We start from the raw sequence: 27,032 nt of genomic DNA, 5'->3' as shown, positions 1-27,032 counted from the left end.
GCATCATTATAACGTAAACAAACAAAACTAAAGTTATGATAGACGAAGGAAAAGCAATCATGGACTGTGGATGGCTAGCTGAAAATCATATTCACCATTATGTCCATGCCTCTATGACAGCCAGCTGTTATAAAAGCCAGAGGTGGTGCAACAAAGTACAAATAATGTGTTGGTGCTCTTTTGTCCGGGGGAGAAAATACACTTTTTTTTTTTTAGCAGAAACATTAATGGCTTTTTTATTTGTTTGAATGGGAACAGATTGGAGATTGGCTTGTCACAAGGCGAGGTACTCTCCAATATCCCGCTTTGGCCACTTATAACGTAACATTTACACAATGTCTCGGTATAATGAGTGTCAAGTAGTATAGGCTTGCACAAATGTTATCACAGAGACATGACAGGCTGTTCAAAACACTTTTTAATGGTTGCTCAGACTGTTATGTCGCTTTCATAGCACCAAAGCTTGACGGCAAAACAGCAAGATTTGATTGTTTTTGAAGCCCGGCTAATTAGCGAGGCTTATTAGAGATACGTCGACGGGAAACGAAGGGGAAGAGGAGCGCCTTAAGGGCTTGGAGTGGGACGCAAGCAGCGACGTGTGCACTTAAAAGGGACGACGCAGCTTAAAAACAAAAGGAACTGTCAATTAAAAAACAGAATGAGGCCATAACAATGACATCATGTTCTTGCGTTGCTGTAAAACGGTGGTTCGCAAAAGGCAACATGGTATGTGAAGAATCACGAGAAATGTTTAAACTGGGTGTAATATTACACTGGCTATTTTTAAATGCAATACATTACATTTTTTGAGTGTAGTTCAGTTGTCCACTGGCAGAGCTAGAGGGGTGGCCGCGGGGGCACCGCCCCTCCATCTGAAATATGCTTGACCAAGATGGCGAGCCACTTTTTGGTATTTTCAGATTTTTTTTTTTTCCAACATTTCCACCCGTCCCCAATTGCAAGCATATAATTAATCTTTATCAACATTTTCCAACGAATTTTAGGGTTTTGAAAAAAAATATAAAAATTTTGTGGGCCCTTTATTTTCATTACATTTGAATCAAATTAATGTTTAAGCACAGTTCATTCCTCAACTGGCACCTTTATGGAGACTCACACCAAGCAAGAAACCGGAAATGGAGAGCTAATAATAGAGCGAGTGGGCAACCGTGTTGCAAGCAGAATGACTCTCATGGATGCCCAGTACGCCTCAAAGTGCGTCGTTCTCCTGTGAAGTGAACATCTGACGCTTGGCTTCACAACGGTCAGGCACGGAGAGGACACCTCAATGTGCCTCCGCCATATGCCACGTTCCCTCGAGGGGGTGCGGCATGGAAAGGCAAGGGACAAGTACTTATCTCCTTTTTTTTGGGGAGTAGACAGCAAATGTAATGTCAGCTACGATATGTAAAAAAAAAAAAAAAAAATGTGACACGCAAGTGACTCGCCTAAGTCATATAAATTAACATGCTCAACATATTAAATACCGCCAAGAGTTATTGCGAAGCGTCATTGGATTCCTTAAAAGCTATAAATCCAAGCTATTTTTAGAAATGTTATTGTGTCCATAGATGTGCAATATTTACTTTTTCTGAGCATGTCTGGCAAAGTTAAAGACTCGGAAGTCATGACAGTTAAACTTTTAAGCCTTTCTTTAATAATCTGTTCCCGATAGTCTGACTAAAAACTGAATCATACCAAACTAAAGCGGCATTTACCATCGGAGCTAATGTAAATCCAACTAATCCGTTCCACACACCCAAAAATATGTAAATAATTTTTCTTTGTTAAATACAAAACAGTGTGAAATTAAACTAAATGACTGATTAAGGAAGGTGACCAAATCAAGTGTTACCCGAGTGTTGCAAGCCAGAGCCGGTAAATTATTGCCTTGTTGTTAGATTGTCAAAGCTATTTAAAGTCTCCACTTAAGTGCCAAGCCATATTTTGAACCAGCTTGGACACATCTATTTCACCAAAGACCACAAATAAAAGACAACAAGCATTAGCAAGGCTAATAAACCGAGCCACGGGATTCTTATGAGTATTTTTCAGATTTTTCCCAGGGCCCAGATGGAAACTTGAAAGGCTCACAGATTAATAAAAAAAAAAAAACTGAATAAATCATCTTCCATGTTCCCACTCCTGAGCATTGAAAAGCGCGGCATCTACTTTTAGACTTCAAGCGCTATAATGCTATTTGCTTAGCGGCATAAGCCGGCGATCACTTCCCGGTGCTCGCTCGGCTCCCGTCTGACGACCGAGTTGCCCCAAAAAAAATGCGATAAGATCAATGACATCCTGTTTTCATGCACAAAAAAACTTGTGATAATGCTTTTAACGGCCACCTACAGGACTGGAGTGAAACAGCTACGCCTGTGTAAATCCTAATTTCTCAATATGTAATCTAAGTAAAGCATAAAATGAGGTGGTGTTGCACTCCACTGGCATCAGAGCTCACTATATGAAGGGACGATCTATCCCAACCGTTTGGCGTGAGTACTACTGCCACCTGCAGGATGGGAGTGGAATCGCACATGCCTCTGCAAATCCAAATCTTTTTTTATTTTTTTGGAGCACAGAATGAGAAATATTAGTCCACTTGTATCTGGACTGGATAAAACACACACTCCTTGTAATGCATACCGCCTCCTACAGGACTGGAGGGGAACTGCATTAACTTCACAAATCAGGATTTATTTATTTATTTTATTGTATTTTTAATTTAGAAACCCTATTTAAAATACAAACAAGGAGGTTATACGCTCACTTCCATCAGGGCCATGCCAGATCCCTGGGGAAAAAAAAGGCCCCGCCTCCAAATGGGCACCATCACCGCCTAATTTTTGAGTTTAGAACTCTTTTAAAAGACCAGATCAGTGGAACAAGGCTCACGACATTGTAAAAAGCATTAAGTGCACACCAACAGGAACCAAAGTAGATTCAGAATCTTCTTTTTTTTTCTTCCTTCCCACAAGATGGACATGTTTGGCCTTGGCAGAGGTCAGTCTGGTTCGTGTCCATTTGAATACACAGCGGATTGTTGACCTTGCAAGTATATATCGGCGGATTGTCGTATGTTTCAAGTCTCTTAATGGACACGATGGACGTGAACCTGCAGTGTTCCACACGCGCATATGAACAGACACACACACACACACACGCGCGCGCGTGCCCAGTGTGATGTTTGACAGATTGCTCCCTCTCCCGCTAGGCTCACAGTAAACGTCCATCTGGCGGCCTCCCATGGGCACTTATTATTCTCAGCCAGCCAGGGGTTTTCTCTTCTCTGAGCAGTCAAGTCAGTCAAGTTGAGCCCAAATGGCCGCAGCCGCTTTTTCAATTATCCGACCAGCTTGTACCACCCCCCCGAAAAAAAAGAAAAGTTCCGTTATTTAAGACCCAGACGAAAGACACAACGTCAAGGTATGCCGCTTTGCTCGTTTGTTCACTGCACTTTTCCCACACTGGGGCCGAGATGATTGATTGGCCAACTCCGCCCTCTCTTGAACAGATGCGCCGAGCCTTGGGGCGTCCGTAAGAGGTCCCGCTGTCCTGTCCTGGCCCGGCCCGACTCGGCCTGGCCCGGGGCCATGCTGTATGCGTGAGTCAATGACAGTCACTAGCACTCATCCTCCATCACTTTTCCTCCTGCAGCAATGACGAGCCATCCCAGAACTTTCCATTTTTGGTTTTGTCTTTCTTAGGCACGATTTGTCTACCTAGATTATGATGCGTCAGTCTAGCAATCTATTTATATTCATCCATCCATAGTCGATATTTAATGAATGAGTAGAAAAGGTTAAATGAAAATTGGTGATTTTTTTTAAGAAAAAAAAAGTAATTTTACGGGATTTTTTTTCTGGCAAAAAAAATACATTTGATTGCAACGTTAGTAAAACATTAAACATTGACAAAATGAGTAAATATGAGAAAAAAAGTCTATGTTTTTTTCCAAATAAATTCAAGTTCACAGTTATTAGGGATAGGCGAGTATCGGTACTAAGTATCGGGGCCTACTTGTACCAGTATCGAACATCCCTAGCTATAAGAAAACGGGTTGCAATTTTACAAAGGATTCTATTTAGAAAGCAACACATTGCATTATATTTGAAATTTTTTCCCGTCAAAAAAGTGTCACAGCAAAACACCTAATTTGGTTTGCTTCAATTTACAAAAAAAATGGGTCAATTTGCCCCTGAACGCTTGTTGTGTCGACAATCTGGGCTACCAGGCGCTCATTTAAATACAACTCAAATGGAGAAACGCGTTGGAATGTTGACGGGCGCTCCGAGCGGCTCAACCCTGCGCATCTGAGGCTTTCTCCATATTTATGCAACATCTCCCAAAGACGCTTGACACACATGCACTCCTGTGTACCATGAAAAATGAAATGCCTCTTACCTAGTGCGGAATAGTCGGTCACGTCTGCAAGAGAGAGAGAGAGAGAGAGGGAAAAGAAATGTCAGCAAGTTGCATGTGCAGAAAAGTTCCATGTGAAAAATGATGGTGTCCCACTATTGCGAAGGCTGCTGGTTAAGAATAGCCCCTAACAACACGGGTGGTGTATCATTTATTAATAGAGAGGACATGAAACGTCTTCCATGGCGTCCCCCGAGATACAAAGTTTGCACAACTTGCATTAATATTTGTCGAGTTATTTGAGAGGGGGAAGCTCGTTTATTCTACAAAAGTCCTCTTTCTTACTGTAGTAAATGTGCACATACACACACGCATACTCACACACAGATGCACACTTTACATTGCATGTAGGGACGAATAATTTTGTTGGAATAAATGAATACCCCAAAATACTCAAAATTGTTTTCTTTATTCATTTATGCATGTAAAAGTAAAAAAAAAATAATAATATTTCTTCATCTCGGAAACTACTACCCGACTAAATGATCATGAGAATCCTTAAATCCTGAAATCCTCACTGTTGGTCAGGAAACCAAATGACATCACGATGACATCAGAGTGACATCACTTACGCGAGCTGTTCTACAAATATTTTAGAAGCCGTGTAAGGAAAAGAATGCAAACGGCTTCCCGTTCTCGGTACGTACGGAACATTACCGCACGGCATTCATTTGCATTTTGGCCGCGCACGCAGCGAATCCCCACGGGCTTAAAGGCGGGGGAAAGTGTGATTACAATATCTGTTCGGTGCGTGCAAACAAATCTATTTTCAGCAGAGTAAAATGGATAGAGGGAGGGGCGATACGTGGGGGAGTTGAGTCTCTGCTCATTACCATTCAGGTTGGACGCAGACCTCACTGCTAGGACTGTAATGTATCTAAACACAGAGCTAAGTCAGCTCAGCGCCAGGGAAAATTGGACCCGAGGGACGTGGGCAGCGGGGACTTGTGTCGGACTTCGAGAGGCACCTGGCCTTTCAGAAAGACCACCGACTGATATATTGTTTGCTAAGCTTGGAGAGAGAGAGACTGAGCTTTAAAAAAAAAAGAAAGACAAAAGACTTAGGAACAAGGAAGTGGCTGTTAAATAAAACATTCTACCCAATGCTTTTTGTTTTGAGTTTCCAAAAGCTAGTTTGTTTTGGTGACGGTGCCATTCAGTTCTTCCGGAAACACGTTTTTTTTCGTTTCTTTGACTGATCTGAGACTTTGGTCTTAGATGACTAGATGGGAGGTATAATAGAATCGGTGGTGAAGACACATAGGTGTCAAACTCAAGGCTCGGGGGCCAGATACGGCCCGTCACATCATTTTATGAGTCCCGCGAAGACAAATTTTGCATCGACTTTGTGTCATTACTAAAATTACAAATTGTCTTCACTTTGGAAAAAAAAAAAAGACACTGCTTGCAATTTTTAGGACCATTCGTCTTTTTAAAATATTTCAGCAATTTTTACTAGTCTCTGATCTCAAAACGAGTTATTCATCTGTTTTATTTTGTAGCCTATACTGTATACAGAAGACGTGGACAATCATCCGAGGGAAACGATGACTACGAATCCTTGAGTGTAAAACGCCGACAAGAAAGCTTGTAATGCTTCATCTGCCACGAAGAAGCCGCTAAAAGAAAAGTTTTCCAGTCCACAAGCTTATTGATCGAGGTAAATTTGGAAAGGTGGCCAATCAAGTGGAGTGGAGGTGGGCTTAAGAAGCGTAAGTGGATTAAAGCAGTGAGACGACGGGAAAAGGAGACTCTCACGGGAGAACGCAAAGCTCCGGTGGCTTCGGAAGAAAAGAAGTCTAGGAAAAAGATGGAAGAAGCGGAATAGCGTTTTTTTTTTTTTTCCCCTCCATCGCCCTCCTGTTTTAAGCAGATAAGCTCCTTCCGGGGGTCTTAGTTATGCCGTGTGGAACCTGCAGCCCAACATGGAAACTTTTGACAAGGCAATGCAAGGCTGTGGAGTTCCATTCCTCGCCTTGTCTTTTCTATATTGACAAGAGGGAGTTAGGGAGGTTTAAAGTGGTCAGTGCTACGGGGAATAAGAAAAAGAAAATGCTCAGAGTGGGCAAAGTGTTGCGCAGTTTACATTTGAACGGCCAGTAAGGAGTAAGAAAACAAAAACAGAACTTTTTTTATTGACTCAAAGTGGTTGACCATCAAAGTCTTCCACGAGCAAAGTGCCGAAAAGAAAAGTGAGCTGATGTATCTCATGGAGGCCGCGGCAGATGTTTCGATTATGTTTCGATTAAAAGTGATGATTCGATTAAACAAAGATAATCAGTTTAGCCAAACTAAAGAATAGAACAGATTGGAAGACTAAAATTCTGAGATTCTGTTCTGAGGTCTCCAAAGAATTTATCGATTATCAAAGTAGTTGTCAGTTAATTTGATCATCAATTCGTTGTCGATTAATTGTTTCACCTACAATAATAATATTTATAAGCAAACTTTTTTTTTAAATCAAAACACTGGCCAACAGGAGGAGCAGTTTTATTCCCTCTAATGGCAAACAATGTTTGAGGCTGAGAGAGGAGCAAGACTAAAGATGAGTTTAAGAAAAAAAAAAAAAAAAAAAAGCTTTTATTTATTTTTTCCTGAATTCACACAATAAATTTGCTACTGATCACTTGCTGATAAGGAATCAATGACTTCTCGTATTGACGTGATGATTTTGGCACTGATACAGACTGACAGGAAACCTCGCAGGACACGGCGCACCAAATCCCATGTTGCTGGCTCAACAACCACCGCTAACTCCTACTGGTTTATTTATGTCAAACCATCTGGGTTTGCACATTTTCCCATTTCCAAGTGGAAAGCGAGAAATTCGCCGAGGTGCAAACCAAACGCGACAGTGACGGATGGAAGAAAAAAAGAGACCGTGGTCAATTTAGCTCATGACAAGAAAGGCCTCAATTTCTCCAGTCACAATTTCACCTGCTCGCCGGTGTGGAATGAGGACAGCTGTTATTACCGTGCCACATAAAACCCACAAAAATGGCCCGGGAGCTGGAAAAAGGAGCGAAGGAAGGTGTGAAGCAGACATTGGCGGGGACAGAATGAGAGGAACAAGCGATATGGGAAGAGAGCCACAGAGAGCTCGCATCCTTCCATCTGAGCTGCGAGGAATTAGCCAGGCTCTGACAGAGGCTACAGATGGCCCACCATCACATCGACTGCGGCGGGAAGTTTGCACAAGGCGCCAAATCGGATAGAAAACTTTGGGGACCTCGGGGACATAGGATACCTGGGTTTTTGAAGGTTACTGTCATCCATCCATCCATCCATCCATCCCTCCATCCATCCATCCATCCATCAATCCATCAAAGAACCCCTGACTTCCCGTCCGTCCAGCTCATCTAAGGCATAGGTGTCAAACCCAAGGCCCGGGGGCCAGATACGTCCCGTCACATCATTTTATGCAGCCCGCGAAGACAAATTGCGCATCGACTTCATGCGTCAATACTAAAATTGCAAATTGTCTTCACTTTTAAAAACTACAGATATTGCTAGCAATTTCTATTACCATTCATCTTTTTATTTGTCTATCTCTAAGGCAGGGATTGCCAGTGGTCTGCGGCCCTCTAATGGTCCGTGGTGGTATTGCAGGTGGGTCACAATGGAAAATAATTGTCACACTTTTGAAAATAAAATTGATTCATTATTTATACTTGATTTATTTTCCAGCTAATTTTGTAAATCCTTTATCCCATCGAAATGATGTCAACTATAGCTGCGATTCCCAAAATAGACATACAGATGCAAATATAGGTCTATCCTCCTATTCCGCCAAAGCAGTGGTCCCCGAGTTGCTTCTCGGTTATAATGGTGGTTCCTTAGACAAAACCAGTTAAAAAACCCTGAGAGTCCAGATACCCTGCAGAGGCAACTTATTTCATCCGCTTGTATCCGGGGGAAAAAAAAAAACTCAATCAGACAGGCTTCAAACGGTGCCGGAGCACAGAATGTTTCTTCTTCAACAGATGTTCTTGTTTGCCTCTGCATCTGCCTCTCGTTTGCCATCACGCCACGTTGCTCTGTCAACTTTTCAAAATAAAACGCAGAAACAAAATACCCACCCCCCATCCATGATTCATTACAATGGAATATTGGGTGACGCTGAAACAGTCCGTGGTACAAAAGCAGATTCTATTGTTGAGGCTACCGTTGTTCTTCTAGAAGTCGTTGCCATTGTAGTTCTCACCTCAGTCTGAGTTATTACGCCGACAATTGTCATTTCTACATTTATTGACTCAATAGTAGTTGATATTGCAGTTATGGTGAGACGTATTTCCAGTGGTCCAGAAAAACAATCCATCAGAATACTCCCATCCAAGGTTCTTACGCTGAGATTGACATTCCACAAAATAATGAAAATACAACCCTCTAGTTCCAACAAGTTCTTTTGAACAAAAGACAGACTTCTTGCTACTCATTCCCGAAGACCTTGATAGTGATCACAGGCAAGGAATATCAGACGCTACTGAATTGCCACCTCGGGTTCAACTTCATCCAGTCTCGATGGCCTCGAGTGAAGTTAAATAAGATGTGAAAATTGCGAGCCCAACGTGTATCTGCGAAAAGCCCGCAGACACAAGAGAACCCACGGGGGCCCGACAAAAAAAAAAAAAAAAAAGTGGGACTCGATGAAATGTCGCGCCAAAGTAATGACGTTTGACACTGCGGACACTCTGTCTGCAAATTAACTTTTTAAATATTAGCTTAAAAAATAAATACAGGACTCTTATAAATTCGTGAGTTGTTTAAATACGCCAAAAGATAATTGGGCATGATGAGTAAACAGCGTATCCGTGAGACACACGCGAGCTGGATATTGCTTTTTAATCCCCCCTCGGTGCATCGAGCTCGCTCTGAGAACATTCCGAACGGCGCAAACTCGGCCAGGTGCAGCCATTACGGCAGCACAGATGGATCGGCACAAGTGAAGCTTGTTTTTTTTGCCTCCATATGCGGGCTGTTCGTTAATTATAAACATTCCTCTTCCGGAGAATGTCACGATGGAGTTAAACGAGAAGCAATCAGTGTGAGGTGGGGCGCCGGTTGCGTCTGTTCTTGTGTAACGCAAGTTCCGAGGTTTGGAGGGACTTCTTTTAATTTCGCCAGTATGACTTCTTTGAAAATTAATTTAAAAATAATTCGACCCCGCCGCCATCTGTGCGTTCGGCAAGGCCAGCAGCTGGAAGATGAAAATTCCGACATGCGCAAAAACTTGCCCCCCCTTCACCCTGGACGCGGAGGAGCCACTGATGTGCCAGCTTTGAACTTTATTTATTTCTCATGCAAAAGATTCCAAATGAGATTCTGGGATAATGTACACGCTGGGATTGCGCTCCGGTTAAAATTTGGGAGACAAACAAAAAGCATTACGTCAGCACAACCAGACCAAATAAAAAAATAAAATATAAAAAAAAGGGGGACAACCCCTTGGAGGTCTAATTAAAATGCTACAAACGTTATTTTGTGTCAAGCCTGAAAATATTTACCACTGGAATAACAAACACTTGACAGGAATTGAAGAGTGCTGGATTCGAACGCAGATCAATCGGAAGCATTAACAATTCGACTGAAAAACAAGTTCTGAGTTTTGCGTTTGATGGTTAGGCGGCTCGTGGACAAAAATGGGCAACTTCAGAACAAAAGTTCATCGATCAACATAAAATTGGACGAACGTGGCTATCATATCTGGATGAGTAGAAAAGTTTCAAGGAGCAATGGCCAAAACTAAACAGGATGTCGGCCATTTTGGTTTGAAGCGGCCATTTTGGGTAAATTCCGGGACTGTTACATGGACGAGCTTCTACGAGAGAATTTGACCAAATTAGCCCCAGTCAGAAGCAACTACGTAAAGAAACGCTAACTCATTGAAAAGCTTTTCATGTGTACGCTTACAGCTTAAATTTTATTCCGATCAAATTGAAATGCACCCTGGAGTCCGCATTCCTTGTTACGGTTGAACCCAAATATGAGGTTTGTGATTAAAAAAATAAGCATGTCTTGATGTTTTTGCACCGTTTAATCATTTCCAAGAGAGCAACCCGATACGAGCGAGAGAGGTGAATTAATCGTCGCACATTTGGACGCGTTTTGCCTGCCGACTCGACACTTGCTTTGATTTGCGGCCGCCACCGTCGACAATCAGCGCACTTGATTAACATTGGCGCTGGCACTCGTCTGCGGCGACTGTCATCTCGCTGCCATTTTTTTCGCTGGTGACAATAAAGCAATATCAGCTGCAATGTTTATGCCCTGTAATGACTTTCCCCGCCACCTGATCTTCTCTTCATCAACTCAGCACGTTAAGAGTTGGAAATATGGCGCCATGTATTATGCATTAGTGATAATCTCCCTGAGGAAACACACACACACACACGGTACTGTAAATGTGTACGCATTTTCTCGTTGCCTTTTCTTGACACTACCACACAGGAGAGCGCACACACCTCAAAAGATACCTGAAAGCGTTCAGAGTGGTTGGGGGCTCTAATGGAGGCCAAAGTGCACTTGGGTGAATCAATTTCTCTTCCACTTTTTAGGTGTCCATCCTTTCTTCCACTTTTCATACTTCCTTCCTTCCTTCCTTCCTTCCTTCCTTCCTTCCTTCCTTCCTTCCTTCCTTCCTTCCTTCCTTCCTTCTTCACTCCTCTCCCTCCTTCCCTTCCTCCCTCATCCCTTTCCCTTTCCCTTCCTTCCTTCCTTTCTTCCTTCCTTCCTTCCTCCCTTCCTTCCTTCCTTCCTTCCTTCCTTCCTTCCTTCCTTCCTCCCTCCCTCCCTCCCTCCCTTCGTTTCTCTCCTATGTGAATATCTTCCATACATAAGAAATTTATTCCACTCAGCGACGACCACAATAAAGTGCAGTGTAATGAAATCGAGAGAAATTGAGAGGAGCCAGATGAGGTGGCTCGGGCATCTTATCAGGATGCCTCCTGGACGCCTCCCTGGGGAGGTGTTCCGGGCATGTCCCACCGGTAGGAGACCCCGGGGACGACCCAGGACGCGCTGGAGAGACTATGTCTCTCAGCTGGCCTGGGAACGCCTTGGGATCCCCCGGGATGAGCTGGATGAAGTGGCTCGGGAGAGGGAAGTCTGGGAGTCCCTCCTAAAGCTGCTGCCCCCGCGACCCGACCCCGGATAAGCGGAAGAAGATGGATGGATGGATGGTAATGAAATCGGTCAATAATAATATTGTTACAATAATTTAAAAATAAAGATAAGCGATTCGGAAGATGAAGACGAAAGACTAAATTATATGAGATTATATTTTATACCGTAAATTAACACAATATTGTTTGGATGCTTTGTTATTGCTAGTTTTTTTGGGTTTGTTTTGTATTTGTTCCTGTGATGCCCTTCAGCAATTTTGTGATTAGGGGCTTAAAAATAAATTGAATTGAATTACATGGGGACTCGAGTGTTCGTAAACAAGTAGGATGTCTGCGGGGAGCCGCGGTAGCCTAAGAGTCTTAATTAAAGTCATTGATTGGTTACATAAGCGCATAGAAGCAGTGGACATTTCCTCCCTGCTAATGACCCCCCACATGCTCCCTAATTAGCAAATAGTAGCAAACAATCAGCAGGCTGGTTTAACTGTTGCACCTCATTAGCCGCGCGCCACCGGTTACAGAATCACAGCGGGTTATAGCTATCTACAGATAATCTATCAACAGTATCTACAGCAAAAATCTACAGCATCTATCGAAAATATACTGTAGATCCGTAGTATACTGTAAAACTACGAGTGCAAGCACAATTAAGACATACGTGTAACCGCCATCTAGTGGTCAATGTTGATATTACAACTCAACAGAAGACTGAAAGAATTTAAACGTATGTATTCATTTGTGGGAAGATCAGACAAATATTTTGTCGCAAATAGCCCGGATTGATGAGATTTGATTAGACTTGATTTATAGAAAAGCATTATAATCATTTTTTTTTACAACGAGAATCCAGCCATAATCCAGTTACGGCGTACGCTGCAGAAGGCGGTTTAAGCAGTCAGTAGTCTCTTAGGACGGAGGGCGGAGGGGGCGGGGTGCAGCGGTGGCGGCGTAGTCGCAGTCAGTTGGCGGAACTTTAAGACTTTACAGCAAGTAACGGAGAAAAAAAAAAGTGTCGAAGAAAAAATCAGTATGATCACAGGCGATGAAATCCAGCGGACAAAGGTCAAGAGGATTGTGGCGGCGCGCCGTGAAATGATGAAGCCGTCATGAAAATTCATTGGCAAGGACGGCGGTTGTTTTCTCACAGCGTGGACTTTGAGAGCGGAATACAAAGTCGGAACGTTTATGACACAAAAGGAATGTTGCAAGGTTATGTAGGGGCCTGATGCATCTACAATAGTTGACACATTCTTGGAGAAAGTTATGTAAAAATTGTGCTAGCTGTTTCTAATAGTAGAAAAAAGCAGGCCTCTATTAAAGGTGTTTATTTGTGGATGGATGACGTAATGATGGGATAATGAAGCTTCAAATTTGCTTCATGAACCAGTTATTGTATTTTTGCCTCCTCTAGATGACACTGTTTGGATAAAGGGGTTTGAGTCATGGCAAAGTTGAACAGAGAGTGCCATCTATGGGAGGAAAAAATACACCTACTGGTTCATGAAGCTTCATTATCCCATCAATACGCTGACGGCGACTGCGTACTGAATAACGCTCAACATTTCAACGATAACGAATTTATCTGTGTACGATTCAATCAAATCTAACCAGGCTAATTATGTTAGCTTAGCTACGTTAGCTATACAAACAAAAGCCATTCGATGCGTTTGACCTTTGGACATTTTGTACAAGTGTGAGAGCTTCCTGGCTCCGAAAAGGAGGAAATAAAACATGTCTCCAAAGTAATGACAATTGAACTAGCTATGAAGAGAGTTAAAACATCAGTCGGCGGTGACCGTTAACGTTTATTAGTGGGTCGAACCAGGAAATGACATTTGATTATGGAAAATCTCCCCCACGGTGGACAGAACAATGCTTCATCGCTCACATGTTGGGAGGGTGGGCGAGGTGGGGGGAGTAAGAGAGGCAGGGAGGGGGTAAAAAAAGCCACCAAATAAGTATGTGCATCAGCGTTGAAGTGTGCATGCGATTGCCACGACCCAGGTAGCCGTGTAATGGCAATCACGGAGCTGGAGGAGATGGAGAAGTAAGATGGATTGAGTCATATTGGAACTGTTGCGACACAAACGGCAAAAAAAACAAAAGAAAAGAAGTCATCATGAAGTCCTTCTGTTTGGGACCATTATGATCAGGCAAAACGAGCGATATCCGTTAGCTGGCTGAGACGAAATTTTCCCCGATTTGTCCCTCCGGTACTTTGTCCTCCACGGCCGCCACTTAGTCACAACGGCGGCGTAAGTCGCTCGGCTGGCAGGCGGCCACCGACGATGCGTCCCATTTGACTGTGCGGTAATTGTTGTCGGGAAGAAGAGGATTTGCGTTGACGGCGTTCAAACAAAACCAGAGCACGCTTGGCTTAGAGGCCTAATGAACGTGTCACATGTGTTTAAACAAATGGATTACAACATCTGTACACAGTTGGATGCATCGGCAAATTCGAGACTGGGAGTGAGAATGAGCTATGCCAGGGACATTAACAAGAATAAGTCATTACTGGATTGTACTATTCAGCTGCTGGGTGTGCAGAAATGGGCCCCGCCCCTTAAAGGCATAGCGTTGCAAAATCAAAAGAGCTGCTGTTATGTTTTAAATGAGAAGAATTGGAGTCAGCAAAATTATTGGAACTAACAAAAAAAGTCTAACTAAAAGTAAAAAAACTTTTTGTTAAAAATCAAATAAATAAACAAAAAAAGTCCAACTAAAATTGAAAAAACGATTTGGTTAAAAATCAAATAAAAATGCTTCAAAACAAAACAAAAATATAACATTTGCAATACGTATTCCCGCCAGATGGGCGACACATGTTGGGTTGGCCTTGGCAGTGACTTTCTATGAAGGTGTGTTCTCGAGCCAACTTTATTCCAAGTGGGATTGAGCGATCTTGCTTGGCCAAGGTTGTAAAACGCCACTTGCACTCATTGCTCATTTCAAGGCCCATTATTGCCATAGTCAGCTTATTTTGGAGACATGACAAGAGAGATGGATGCCGGGGTTGGGCAACGTTGACGGAAGGTAGGAGTGGGGGGAAAAAAATGGTGAGAATCGGATTTTCTACTCAATTTATGCGTAAATATGAAGGCAGCGCGAGCGCTGAAGCGGGTGTTATTTTTGTATCTGTCTTCAAAGGCATCTCAAGATCTTTAAAGTTTGCGTCTGTGACAACAATGAGTGCGCCACCATTATTAATGATGCGCTGCTTCTTTGCGAACTCCTCCCTGCCTTTGTCGCTCTCGAGCGAACACAGGCAGGCACATGAAAACCTGTCAAAAAAAACAGTTCAGTCCCATGAACATCCCCGAGCTGTTCGAGTGCACAAATGTTTCTCTCGTCTGAGGAGCGCTTCCATATGGTTGCAATCATGTTGGCTCCCTGGCCGCCGCGAATCATTTAATAGGCTGTCTCGTACATTTCAATTAGGCTCACTTCGCCACGCGTGTGAGTGAGTGAGTGAGTGAGTGAGTGAGTGAGTGAGTGAGTGAGTGAGTGAGTGAGTGAGTGAGTGAGTGAGTGAGTGAGTGAGTGAGTGAGTGAGTGAGTGAGTGAGTGAGTGAGGGAGGGAGGGAGGGAGGGAGGGAGGGAGGGAGGGAGGGAGGGACGGACGGACGGACGGACGGGCGGACGGGCGGACGGGCGGATGGATGGATGGATGGATGGGCGGATGGATGGATGGATGGATGGATGGATGGATGGATGGATGGATGGATGGATGGATGGATGGATGGATGGATGGATGGATGGATGGATGGATGGATGGATGGATGGATGGATGGATGGATGGATGGATGGATGGATGGATGGATGGATGGATGGATGGATGGATGGATGGATGGATGGATGGATGGATGGATAGATGGATGGATGGATGGATGGATGGATGGATGGATGGGCGGATGGATGGATGGATGGGCGGATGGACGGATGGGCGGATGGACGGATGGATGGATGGATGGATGGATGGATGGATGGATGGATGGATGGATGGATGGATGGATGGATGGATGGATGGATGGATGGATGGATGGATGGATGGGCGGATGGACGGATGGACGGATGGGCGGATGGACGGATGGGCGGATGGACGGATGGACGGATGGACGGATGGATGGATGGATGGATGGATGGATGGATGGATGGATGGATGGATGGGCGGACGAAATTATTCAATTAATTAACATTATATTTGTTTACGTCTTCATTCTCATTTTGACACCTTTCGTGACTTTTGTAAGCCCTTTTTGCTAAATCACATTTTGATCCTACGTTTCAATTCATCGACCTTACACGGAATCGTCAGTCGCTGACTAGATATGTGATTATTTCGAGATACATAAAAAATCCAATGGCACAAATGTATAACTTGCTATGGACGGCGCGACAAAGCCGTCTGGCAGTGCAAGGTAGCCGCCGTCTTTCAAAGTGACGTGATCATCAACAAAACAGCACCCTCATCCCAATTACCGAAGCGTCTTTTAAGAAAAGCGTCAACGGCTGCCCGAGCTCCGTCACGTTTGTCAGTCACTCTCGGGCCACCTCATCCATCTCCTGACACCGCAGCAGACGGAGCAATCCATCAGGGACCTGATGAGACTGTGGAATCTTGAGCGTTTCGCAGCTTGCATGCCAGATGGGCTGATGTACAGTATGGTAATACTACAAAGACGCGGCGGCGGCGGCAGAGAGAATTAATGGAGCACAGGTTGTCGACTGAAGTGACTTTTTAAGTATTTTTAAAATGCTTCGCTCCCCTGATCTCACTTCGCTTTAGGGGTCCAGTTGGCTTGTCACTATTCTGCTTTTGTGAATTGCTTCGAGATGGCTATCGGATAAAATGTCTTTAAAACAATACTCTTGGAATCTATTAATTGTTACGGCAGAATAATCTCTCTGGAAGGTATCTTGGAGAGTGAATCAATAACGTTACGGCCATTTTCAAGCAGGCAGTAATAGAGAATTTACCGCCATTTTGTGGTGTAATATATTTAGCAGCCTCCCGTGGCAGGACCAAAGTCTGGTTTATTGACTGGTTGAATCAACAGAAATGAAAAGCAACTTATCGCAAATGATACGCTCAGTACTATTGTGTGGAAATCGACGTTTCCCGGAAGATTTTTGCGTGGACATTAACAGACGTCTTTCTTGGCCCGATTCAAAGTCTGGCCTTGCTTGCAAAATCCACAGAAGATGACAATCTCCAACGCGTACTTCTCAAAACAGGATGTCCAAACCTCAAGGGTCAGGACGTTTTGTTGCTTTTTTGGCAAAAACAAGGGTTGAGCAACACCAGATGTGCTGGCTTTTACACAACCTTCTCGTTATTAGCCATAAGGGGGCAAAGGAGAGACAAACATTTGTGCCAGAGAATATTGAGAAAAATTCTGAGTAACCTCAAGATGACTCTTCATTATTTCAATTGGAAATAATGGTGGTCTGATTTTGAGGGAAAACAGGATCACACTAAGACACTGTGACTAAACAAAAAATATCTTCTTGATAATCGGAGTCTGAAATCAGTTTTATTTTGAAAATCTGTAAACATGTCAAACTACCATAAATGTCTTGGCTGAGTTTCTTCTTTAAAAAAGTGAAAAAGGCCAAATGATGACACAGATAAAGGAAAGCCTTCGACAAAGAAAACAAAAGTTGTATTTGTAGAGGCAAAATCTGCTAAAAGGTTTGCGGCTGCCGTCACCGATCGGCGTAATTAGCGACAACAGTCTCAAATGAAGCTATGAAGCCCTCAAAACTTTCCGCAAACAAAAGCACCAGCTTCCATTTCCAACATCTTTGCAAAGTGGAAATTGTCCGCCCTTGTCTCGCTTTACTCCAAGATGGCGGTCGGCTGGTTAAAGGGCAACAAGCACAGTGCCCCACAAATGACGACATTCAGCCTAATGGCGAATTCAATTTGAAATCATTTCTTTCTACATCAGTCCATTCAAATGTATTTGGAACTGGTTCAAGGCTGCTGCTCGCATACTATGTCTAATGCTGACTAATTGATTCTGTCGCTTAATAAAGAGAACATCAGCGATCGTGGCAAGGAGATGCTGGCAGGATTGGCCGTACGTCTGACAATTTCTCTTAGTCACCAGTGGAAGACCGCTTGAGTGATTTTAAGTAATACATTAATCAACGAGGGTGAGACTTTCAGTGCTCTTGTCACCAGAAGGCTGTTGGAGTTGATTTTGCTAGCGATATTCTTTAATCGGAACCAAATTGAGGCTCTCCCGGAATGAGGGCCGGTATGCGAGTCTCTGCCTGGCCATTAGAGTCACTCGATGGCGAGTGATTGACTCGCTCTCGGGCTCCGTTATAAGCCCGTTAAACTGCCGCTCGGCGTCAAAGCGCTGCTCTGGGCATGCCGGCAAAAAGGGCCCACGCTAGCTACCGCCGTCGTTTTGTCTTTTAACCGACCACCGGATAAAGTGCTTACCCTGATTACGTCGGGCCCAAATCGAATGGACTCAAACGGAGCTCATTTGTGATTGCCGGGGAACACGCCGACTGTATATTCAATCAAAATGAAAGCCAGGCAAGCTTACAAAGACGGCTTGACGTAGATGTACATCAAACATAGGCAATTACACCCACCCCCGTGATAGGCTTCATATAATTGCAACCTAATGACCTTTTCACATCATCAATTATAAATGTCAGCATGCGTGAGCACCTCCCAATAAACACAAATTGATGACAGTCAACCATCATTTATAAAGTGCACTCGCGGTTGAAATCCTTGACGGACGAATCGGCTGATTGAATGTCTATCTGTGCTCTTAAGTGCTTAGCGGTCTTGATTTCGAGCCGGCGCACTTTGCTGGCTTTGCCTGGCGACACTGTCCAGCTTATACAAGCCCTTTCCTGACATAAAGCCATTTCCTGTCTTTAAAGACACCCAACCTGAAATAAGAGCCCATTTTGTAATAAAAGGAATAGCGCTAATGCACACTTGTAAACAAATTGGTGTGCACGAGTATATTCATGCATATATTTCCCTCGTCCGTTCCGCCTCATAGAATATGATCACCTCCCGAAATAGGGCTCGGAAAAGCTATAGATAGTGGACTTTATTTCCCGAATGGGGCCGTCTTTCATATCCTTAAGTGAACTTCCATTTTTAAAAGAGGGGAGGAGGCTGCGGGGTATCGGTAGATTGATAGCGAGACGGATATACAGTAGAGTTGCGAAATACACGGCCCGTTATCTCGGGTTTCGCTTGCGGCCAGGCGCCGAGGCGTTTTCCGGGGTTGAAACCAGGTCGGGAATTTCGAGGTGAAAGTGGAGCCGGGTCGTGGTGGTGAACCTGCCGTGATGATACGCGGGAGAGCGTGAAGAGCTGAGCTGGCTAATGACAGCTAATCACATCAGCGGCAGGGAGCGCAAAATGATGCGGGTCCATCACAGAGGGGGAAAAAAAAATAATATGAGAGCGGAATAAAAGAGCTTCAATTATCCATTGAGAAAAACATACTTGGGTGCTTTTCGATGCACCTGAGGAGGAAATGGAAAATAGAATGAGGGGTTGCTGAAGATGAACTTGTTTACATGGTTCAAGAGACCTTACTCCAATTGCAGTGGAACTCGAAATAAAATGAATTCTTTGATATATTTTATGGCCAAGAGTGAGTCTACATATGTAAGAATATTGTTTTACGCCCAAATTTCCGTGAATCCACGCTAGATAAATGCCCAGAATCCTCACTGGTCACTGATAATTGTTCAGTTATTCCATTTTTGCTAGCTTGTAGGCTAACGCACCAGATTTTCAAAATAAAACATCATCCAGAGCCTGATGTTTATAAATCTATATGCTCCAAGTGTCGTTGTAGTGTGTATATGCGTTTCGTTTATCGCGGCTTCACTACATTGCGGATTTTTTTTCCAAATTAATAAAACATTTAAAAGTCAAAATAAAACTTCTAAATTGAGGAAACGTGTCTAACCTTTAGGACAATGTAGTATTGCTCCAAATATTCGTTTACATTCCTTTAGAAGTCTGTTTTTGCGTGTTAGCACGATCGCGAATTAGCATCTTTCCGCTAACTCGTTAGCCTGCCCAGTAGTTCTTGTTGGTGACCTTACTTCGAGGATTTCACTTATCGCGGGTGGTTTTTGGAACTAATTATCCGCGATAAACGAGGGATTACTGTATATGCTAGACAAATATCCTGGACCAAGTCTAATGTAAGGCCAGGGGAACAAAAGGTTGCGTGGGGGCGCCCTCTCTTAATTGGCTCCGTGATCAGGTGCTGGATCTGAACTGAGGCAGTTACGCCACTGTCGTCCTGGAAAAACGAGCCGGGTCAGGGAGCAGTTCCTGTCCGTCTTGATTAACGAGCGCTCCCTTTGACTCGGGTCTCCAAATCCTTCTGGAGATACCAAACTTTATTGTTATCGGAGGGAAAAATTCCATAGCTCATACAAACTCTACTGTAATAGCAAAAGTGTCATTAATCTACGTCATTTCTTTCCCCCGAAAGATAGAACTTTATCTTTAAAAAAAAAAAAGTCTCTTAGTTTAGACCTAAAGCACCAACGGACGAATTAAATCTCACGCTAGCTGCGTGTTTACCAGCATCACAACGTATGAGAAGAACCCAACCCGCCGAGCCAGTTTCAATTAACAACTTGAAATCTGGCACGCCTTTGCATCACGAGTGGCCCCGCAAAAAAACTCTCAGACTCGAAATAGAAAATAGGCTAGGCTGGTTTGATGCGACCATATGTAGCAAACCAACGGCGTCCTCCCACCGAGCACCCACAGCAAAAGAGCCTTCATCTATAACCGCGTGTGCCAGCTTCTCCACCTCCCCCCTTCTATCCCCCTGTCGCTAATTAGCCACAAGATGGATTACATCATGCTAGCTAATAGAGAGGAGCACCATTACACCAAGCTCAACACACACACACACTGTAACTCCTGATAAAATCACATCAGTCACTCCGCCAATTTAGTCCCACATTCATATTAACAAAGTCGGTAGCAGAGGCTGAGCGATATGAACGGCATTCATCCGAAATTGCCAAGCCAGACAGCATGGCATGATTAGAACAAGGAAGACTTGACGAGGCGAGGGGCCCGATGTATAATGCATCGTGTTTTGCCGGGGCACTTTTGGTTGTTACTTCATGCTCCGACGAGCTCACGACAAGCATGTACTCGGACAAAAGCGGTGCGATGGAAATTACTTGACGTACACGATATGGTGGATGTCGGCGGCTATTGGAATTGAGGAACGGGGCTGGGGTCTTTTTTTTTTTTTGTAGACGACTGATTTGTGTAAGTTACGAAATGGATTTTTTGGTGAAATATTTCACGTAAGGCATATTTACTGGGTGAGGGGGTGAACATATGCAAATGCTGTCAGTATTGGGGCTTGATACCAGTGCTCCCCCCCCTCCCACCCCCACAAAAAAAGTGTAGGAGGAGTTACCAGTCAATGTGCCCAAAAAAATTTAAACCGGCAAAATGTTACATTTTAAATTTATTTTCGTTATAATTTTTTTTTTTTGCTAAGTAGAGTATTATTGAGAGGGTTACATTCCTCTACTAAATTGTGTAAAATCTATCTTATATTGTTTTTCTTTTTTTACTGTATTTTAAAAGTAACAACCTCACATGTGCAAAAGGAAAAATGAGGAGTTCCCTGTACTATATAACCATTGTAGCTTTACGCATTTTAGATGTTTAGCTCACTTCCCGGTGCCTCAAATTCACTCTTCTCCGCCTTCCCCTGGCCCTGGCCCGGCTATTCAATTTTCTTCTAATCTGCGTCCCCCTTCTCAGCAGATTTGCACACTTCATGAGCCGGAAAGCCTTGATGGCTGGTGTTCCGCTTAGCTTGTCGAGCCACCTTGAAGGCATCGTCAAGCGGCGGCGGCGGCGGGAGACATATGCATGCACGGCCACGCCGCCAAGCTGGATAATCACGCTCGCTCGCCGGCTCGCAACCCCCATCCCCGGGCACTCGTAAAATGACAAAATGGCTACAAGCGTGCCACGTCGCGCTCACTGCCTGCCAACCGAACGTCGGGTACCCGATGGCGAACGAGGCCCGGTCAACGGGAATGTCGAGGAGCCCTCCAAAGGCGACAATAAAAATAGGAGCTTAATGATTTACAGATTAGACAGACGGAATTTAATGTGCACCACATCAGACTTTGTTTTCAGAAAATCCTGGCCAACGATACTGTACTCAAATCCAATTAAGATAAATGATCTCATATCAAGGCCAAATTTGCTAATGTCATTTTTTTTTTTTTTAGCATATTTTCCTTAAAAATCTTAATCATTTATCATTTGAAACGCACTACGGCCATTTTGAATCTTACGTCATTACGTCAGTTTGGAGCAATTGTGCGTTCTAACGCCCCCTGACAGATGACGATGGAGATACCAAGGCGAGGAGGAAAATAATCTCAGCGCGAGACGCCCCATACGAGGTTGCCGGTCCCAGCTGGGGGACTCCGAGTCATTGTCCGGAGCCTCCCGTCCAAGCTAGCCTAATTTCTAATTACGCTCGGCAGTGTTCTGGAAGACTGCGGCTTGGGATTCGAATTATCCAGTGGACTGAGATGCAGGCCGGCACTCTCGCTCGCCTCCACGACCGAGCAGTCCTTTGAATGAACCGGCCACGTTGCCCATTTGATTTCCCTGTCAAGCTATTGTTGAATGTTTAATCAAAACCCCGGCGGCGCTACCTGCACTACCCCTCACGGGGTTACACCTAATCGCAGCGAGTGAAAAGTAAACGAAATGCAGGCGAGGAACTCCTGCGCTTTTGAAGAAAACAATTCAGCCCATTCCGTCGGATGCTACTGCTGTTGTTTTTTTTCTCGTTATTGTTCAAAATAATTGACTGAAACCGCTCGGCGGACTCCCGACTCAGCACTTGCTTCGAAGATAAATAGAGCGTTTTGGATTCAGAAGACAATTGCGCTAGCTTGGTTTTAAAAAAAAAAAAAAATCATCTAAATGTGAGTGGCGATAGTTAGTCATAATAAAACGGCAGGGTTTGTATGAAATGACATTAATAAGCTGCTTTTTGGCAGGAGAGCGTCACTTTGACTCCTCTGAGAGAGAAATGCATCAGCGAGAAAGGTCAGCCAAGTTTTTTTTTTTTGTGGGGGGGGATCATTGCAGAAGAAATCATTTTCACCATGTGCACCCCGGTAGAGCGGAGCTCACACGGAGGTGAGCGCCGAAGAGGTGAAACCAATCATATTCGTACAGTCTGGGTTAGGATGTCTTTCAAATGAGACATTAGTGCACAGCAAAAATTCCAATTGCAACCAAGGTTACTTGATTCTGTTCTTTGACTGCCAAAATATTTCCTCTTACCAGGCATTATTTATAGAAGAGGACTTCACTCGCTTTTACGGAATTTTATTACGTGAGAATTTTATCTCTCAGAGTTGGACTAAGAATGTGAAAGCTTGTCATTCTATTAGTGTAGGTGTTTATAAAAGAGTTTGAATGTAAAAGCGGACAAAGTCGGTGAGTTGTTTTGATATTTGTGGTTCCAAGTTAAAGCTGATTTTAGAAGTAAAGTTTGCTTTGATTAAAGTATCTTACAAAAATGTCGTCGTGGCTATTTCATCGGAAAAAAAAAACTGAAAATGCTCCAAAAAATATTTTGTTTCAAAACAGAGAAGTCCAAAATTTTCAACTACAGTAACGATAAAAAGAAATTGAAATAGAAACGATCCGGTTTTGTGAATAAAATGTCATAATATCTGATTGGACGAGAACGACAACCGACTTGATCACGAATAACGTCCCACAATTCAATTTTGAATCTCAAGGGAATCAAACCCTGTTTTTTTCAAACCACAGCACACCATATAAACTTTTTTTGGGCTAAATCTAGATCCTCGCCACGTTAGTTCCAGGTCCAATCTACGTATGTACAGGAAGCGATGTGTTTCGACAGTCGGCCTGACAGGAAGTGCCGCTTTTAAAGCAATCCTCGCTTCCACTGAGAGGGGCTTTGTGGCAGCCCACTCAGCTGTGCCACAGCGGCAACGAGATGAAGGAAGGATGCAAATTAAGGAAGGGCTGTTTGAAATGAGAGGCGAGTCGCCATCGCTTACGGTAAATTTCTTTGTTTGATTTTGTTTTCCCCCCCATCAAAAGCCTTTTCTTAATCTCATTTTTGTTGTATTACAATTTTAGGTCTGACAAATATATTCAGTTTGACACATTTCTGTCTTACAAAAACCTTTTATTAGGTCAGAAACAGGTGTTGTTGGTGAAATGTGCAAACGTACTTTTCGTTTGCTGCTTGTATTGTCACAGAAGCCAATTTTGTGTACGTCTTGAATGATCAGTCAAAATGCTCTAAAATGGCTGCCAACACTGGGAATGCTGTTTTGAAAATGGTTGGCAGTGACGGAGGTAATTTACAGCAAACTTTCTGGAAACGTATTGTCAATTTTCTGCCCCTTTGCAATCCTGCTGGAGCTCTAGTCTTTTTTATTGACCGCATCACAAAAATGATTTTTATTTTTGTTTCCCAAGAGCCACCAGGTGGTTCTTCTTCAATCCTTGAAAAATATTAGACCAAAAATCTCCCACTTGTACCTTGAAAGGATTTGATACTCCACATGTGCTATTGATGTTGTGCTTTGTGTGACGGGCTCATGCCAAGTACAAATTACAAACCTGATTTGGATTTAATTACACAAAAACAACAACAACAAAACAAGTGTTTGTGAGGGGGGAGGAAAAAAAAAAAACCCAAAAAACACAATCGCTCATTTTGCCTGACGCCGACATCCAATTACACAATGCAATCATCCTCTGGCTGCTCTTGGCGTGAAATCGGGATTCATTTTAGATCGGAACGGTTCCGTCGTGTACACAATTCCCATCTGTCGGGATCCTTCTAATTACGTTAAGGTTGGCCGAGGGGGGAGGGTGAGTGCGGACATGGAGAGGTTAGAACGAGAGGTAATTGTCAGAATCCGCGGCGGAATAACGGCGTCTCACAAGACAAAGAGACTTATGAATATTTAAATTGCAATTTTCTTCATTTTCTTCAATTGACCCCATTTTTTTCCAGTAGTAAAACTGGAGCACAAGGTGGAAATAAGTAGTGGAAAAATATATATATTTTTTTTAATGAGCGGTTCAATCTTTTTTTTTTTTTTTTTTACTTTAGCTAAATTTGCATGTATAGTTTCACAGCAGCTTCGAGTACGCTTGGGTTAATCCCCTTCTTCGCTACGCCCGACACTAATGGCCACGCACGGTAATTAGTGCTCAGTGGAGAAGATACCCCATCGTTAATAACTGAGCAAATTAGTGCAGATTCACAATCTGGGATTATATCTCGTTTTATTGACTGGGAACATTTCACACACTCTACCTTCTCGAAATGGTTAATCTTGGGATTATATGAAGAAGTCAAGCATGTTAGGGCGAAATAAATTTGACTTGACTCCATTCAAGTTTGCTGCATGTATTAACCTTCCTTGTTCTTCTTTTATGGTTTTTAAACGACAAACCAATGTAATGGTGCGTTAGCATCAACAAGCTAAGTTAGGATATTTTTAGTCCTTTTGTTTAATTTTATCAAGTTTTTGCATTGTTTTTAAATGACAGGGAATTAAAAAAAAATAAAGAAATACATTTCAAAATTAATCCGTCTCAATAAAATCAAACTGTATGAAATCCAAAGTGACATTTCCAATCGAGATAATGTAATTCGACTTATTCTGTTCCGGGCACCCACAATAAAAGATAATTCTGAACAAAAACTATATTTTTTTAGAGATTAACTATATCTTGGCATGCAAAACTTTGCAAATTTTTTCACTTTTACTTAAAGAACAGAGTTGAAGTGATACTTTTCTATATTCCCTGTACTTCGACTCGAGTACATTTGCCACCTGGGTTGTCCGGCTGCAAGTGTAATTCTGTTTGTCGAAGTGATTTCAACCCCTGAAAATTTTGTGACTGGGCCACCATTTACCGATTTGGAGCTGGAGGGGAATAGATAAGGAAGAGGGGTGGGGGGGTTCATTCCATAAAGTCTAAAGCGTCTACAGGGGAAACGACATTCGCAGCATATCATCACAGCCGCCTCGCAACCCGTGTTCATCTCCTCGCGAGCGCCGCTAAAGCCCCTTCTTTGCAATTGGGCACCGAAACCATGAATATAAAGCCAAGTTTCATATGGGAAATCTTATCCATGAAACGTGGGTGGGTGGAAAAGGAAAAAAAAAAACAAATTTGGTTTGCATTAAAGGCACATCGCCATTGTGATCCACCTTAAGACAATTATTTGCTTGCCACGGCTGCCAATAATCCGCACAAGCCTGCGTGTGTCTTTAACCCTCGGCCACCCTGAATATAAAAAGGATAGAATAAAACAGGGAGCGCATTCTTCTCATAGCCCGCCCCCTCCCCCCCTCCCTCCCTTCCTCCTAGTGAGATTTGACACTTTCCACCGATGCGTAAATACACTGATGTCATCTTTTTGAATCCTAGAAAAACCGTCATTATCGCAGTGACCTTCAAGGGTGCTCGAGCATCCACTAAATCAAGTTGATCCTACATTGTCTGACTTCATCATTTGCTGATGGAGTGCTTACATTTTTTTTTTTTAATACCCCTGCAGGGTTTAAGAATGATGCAATGACCCCTTTCCCTCACGTGCGAGGGAATTGTGAGCCGAGGCAAGAAAGCAGCAAAACAAACATTGTGGTTCAATGAAGCAGATGCATTGCATGTGGGTGGAGTGAATATAGTCACTTCAGGATGGAGAGATTTTTTTTTTCTCCTATCTAGTTTTAAAACAATGGAAAACAAAACAGTTTTTGTAATCAAGCTGTGACAGGAAGTCCCACTAAAATCAAACAGTATGAAATCTAAAGTAACATTTCCAATAGAGATCATGTAATTCTAATTATTCTGTTCCAGACACCAAAAATAAAAAATAGATAAGAACGAAAAGTCAATTTCATAGAGATGAACAAAATAGAAATTAGCTAACATGGCCCGAGAAACTGCTTTTATTTTGAAGGTCTGACTTGACAGGATGTGTTATGCAAATGTTGGTAAATATCGCAGGGCAGATCAGGGAGGCTTGTTAATGCTTTGAGTCGTGAATATTAGCTGGCATTGTAGAATAGGTCTTGCTCTGTTCAACCTATTCAACGAAATTTAAAAAATACTCTTATAAATTGCTGGAAATTAACAAGCCGGTGTCCAACAACTAGTACCAAATTTTGATGAAAACAAAAATCAGATTTTATTTATTTAATGTAGCAGTCCTCATTGATGATCCACATCGGATCCGGCTGATCTTGCCGAGGCGCCAGGTGGAAAAGCGTCCATTCGACTGTTTCGAGAAAGTTCCAAAATCTGCCCCAGAGTGCATTCACACACGTATGAGCATTTTCTGGACGTTAATCTGAGATTTAGCGTCCAAAACAAGCCAGGGATTACCGTTGCCGTTTGTC

The 27,032-nt window shown here is 43.1% G+C and overlaps 1 protein-coding gene across 31 annotated transcripts in view; it reads right to left on the bottom strand.

The window, feature by feature from the left end:
- Nucleotides 1-27,032, bottom strand: part of LOC125977523 (receptor-type tyrosine-protein phosphatase delta) — a 196,162-nt gene that overhangs the window by 137,652 nt on the left and 31,478 nt on the right. For all 31 annotated transcript variants that reach the window (XM_068651443.1, XM_068651452.1, XM_068651447.1 and 28 more), the window contains exon 4: nucleotides 4,405-4,428. The gene's annotated coding sequence lies outside the window, so the exon portion shown is untranslated. The remainder of the gene's footprint in view (nucleotides 1-4,404; nucleotides 4,429-27,032) is intronic.

The sequence above is a fragment of the Syngnathus scovelli genome, chromosome 1 (genome assembly GCF_024217435.2).
Source record: "Syngnathus scovelli strain Florida chromosome 1, RoL_Ssco_1.2, whole genome shotgun sequence".
NCBI classification, from domain to species: domain Eukaryota; kingdom Metazoa; phylum Chordata; class Actinopteri; order Syngnathiformes; family Syngnathidae; genus Syngnathus; species Syngnathus scovelli.
The sequence above is the reverse complement of the archived record's forward strand: the minus strand, read 5'-3'. Positions and strand labels throughout refer to the sequence as shown.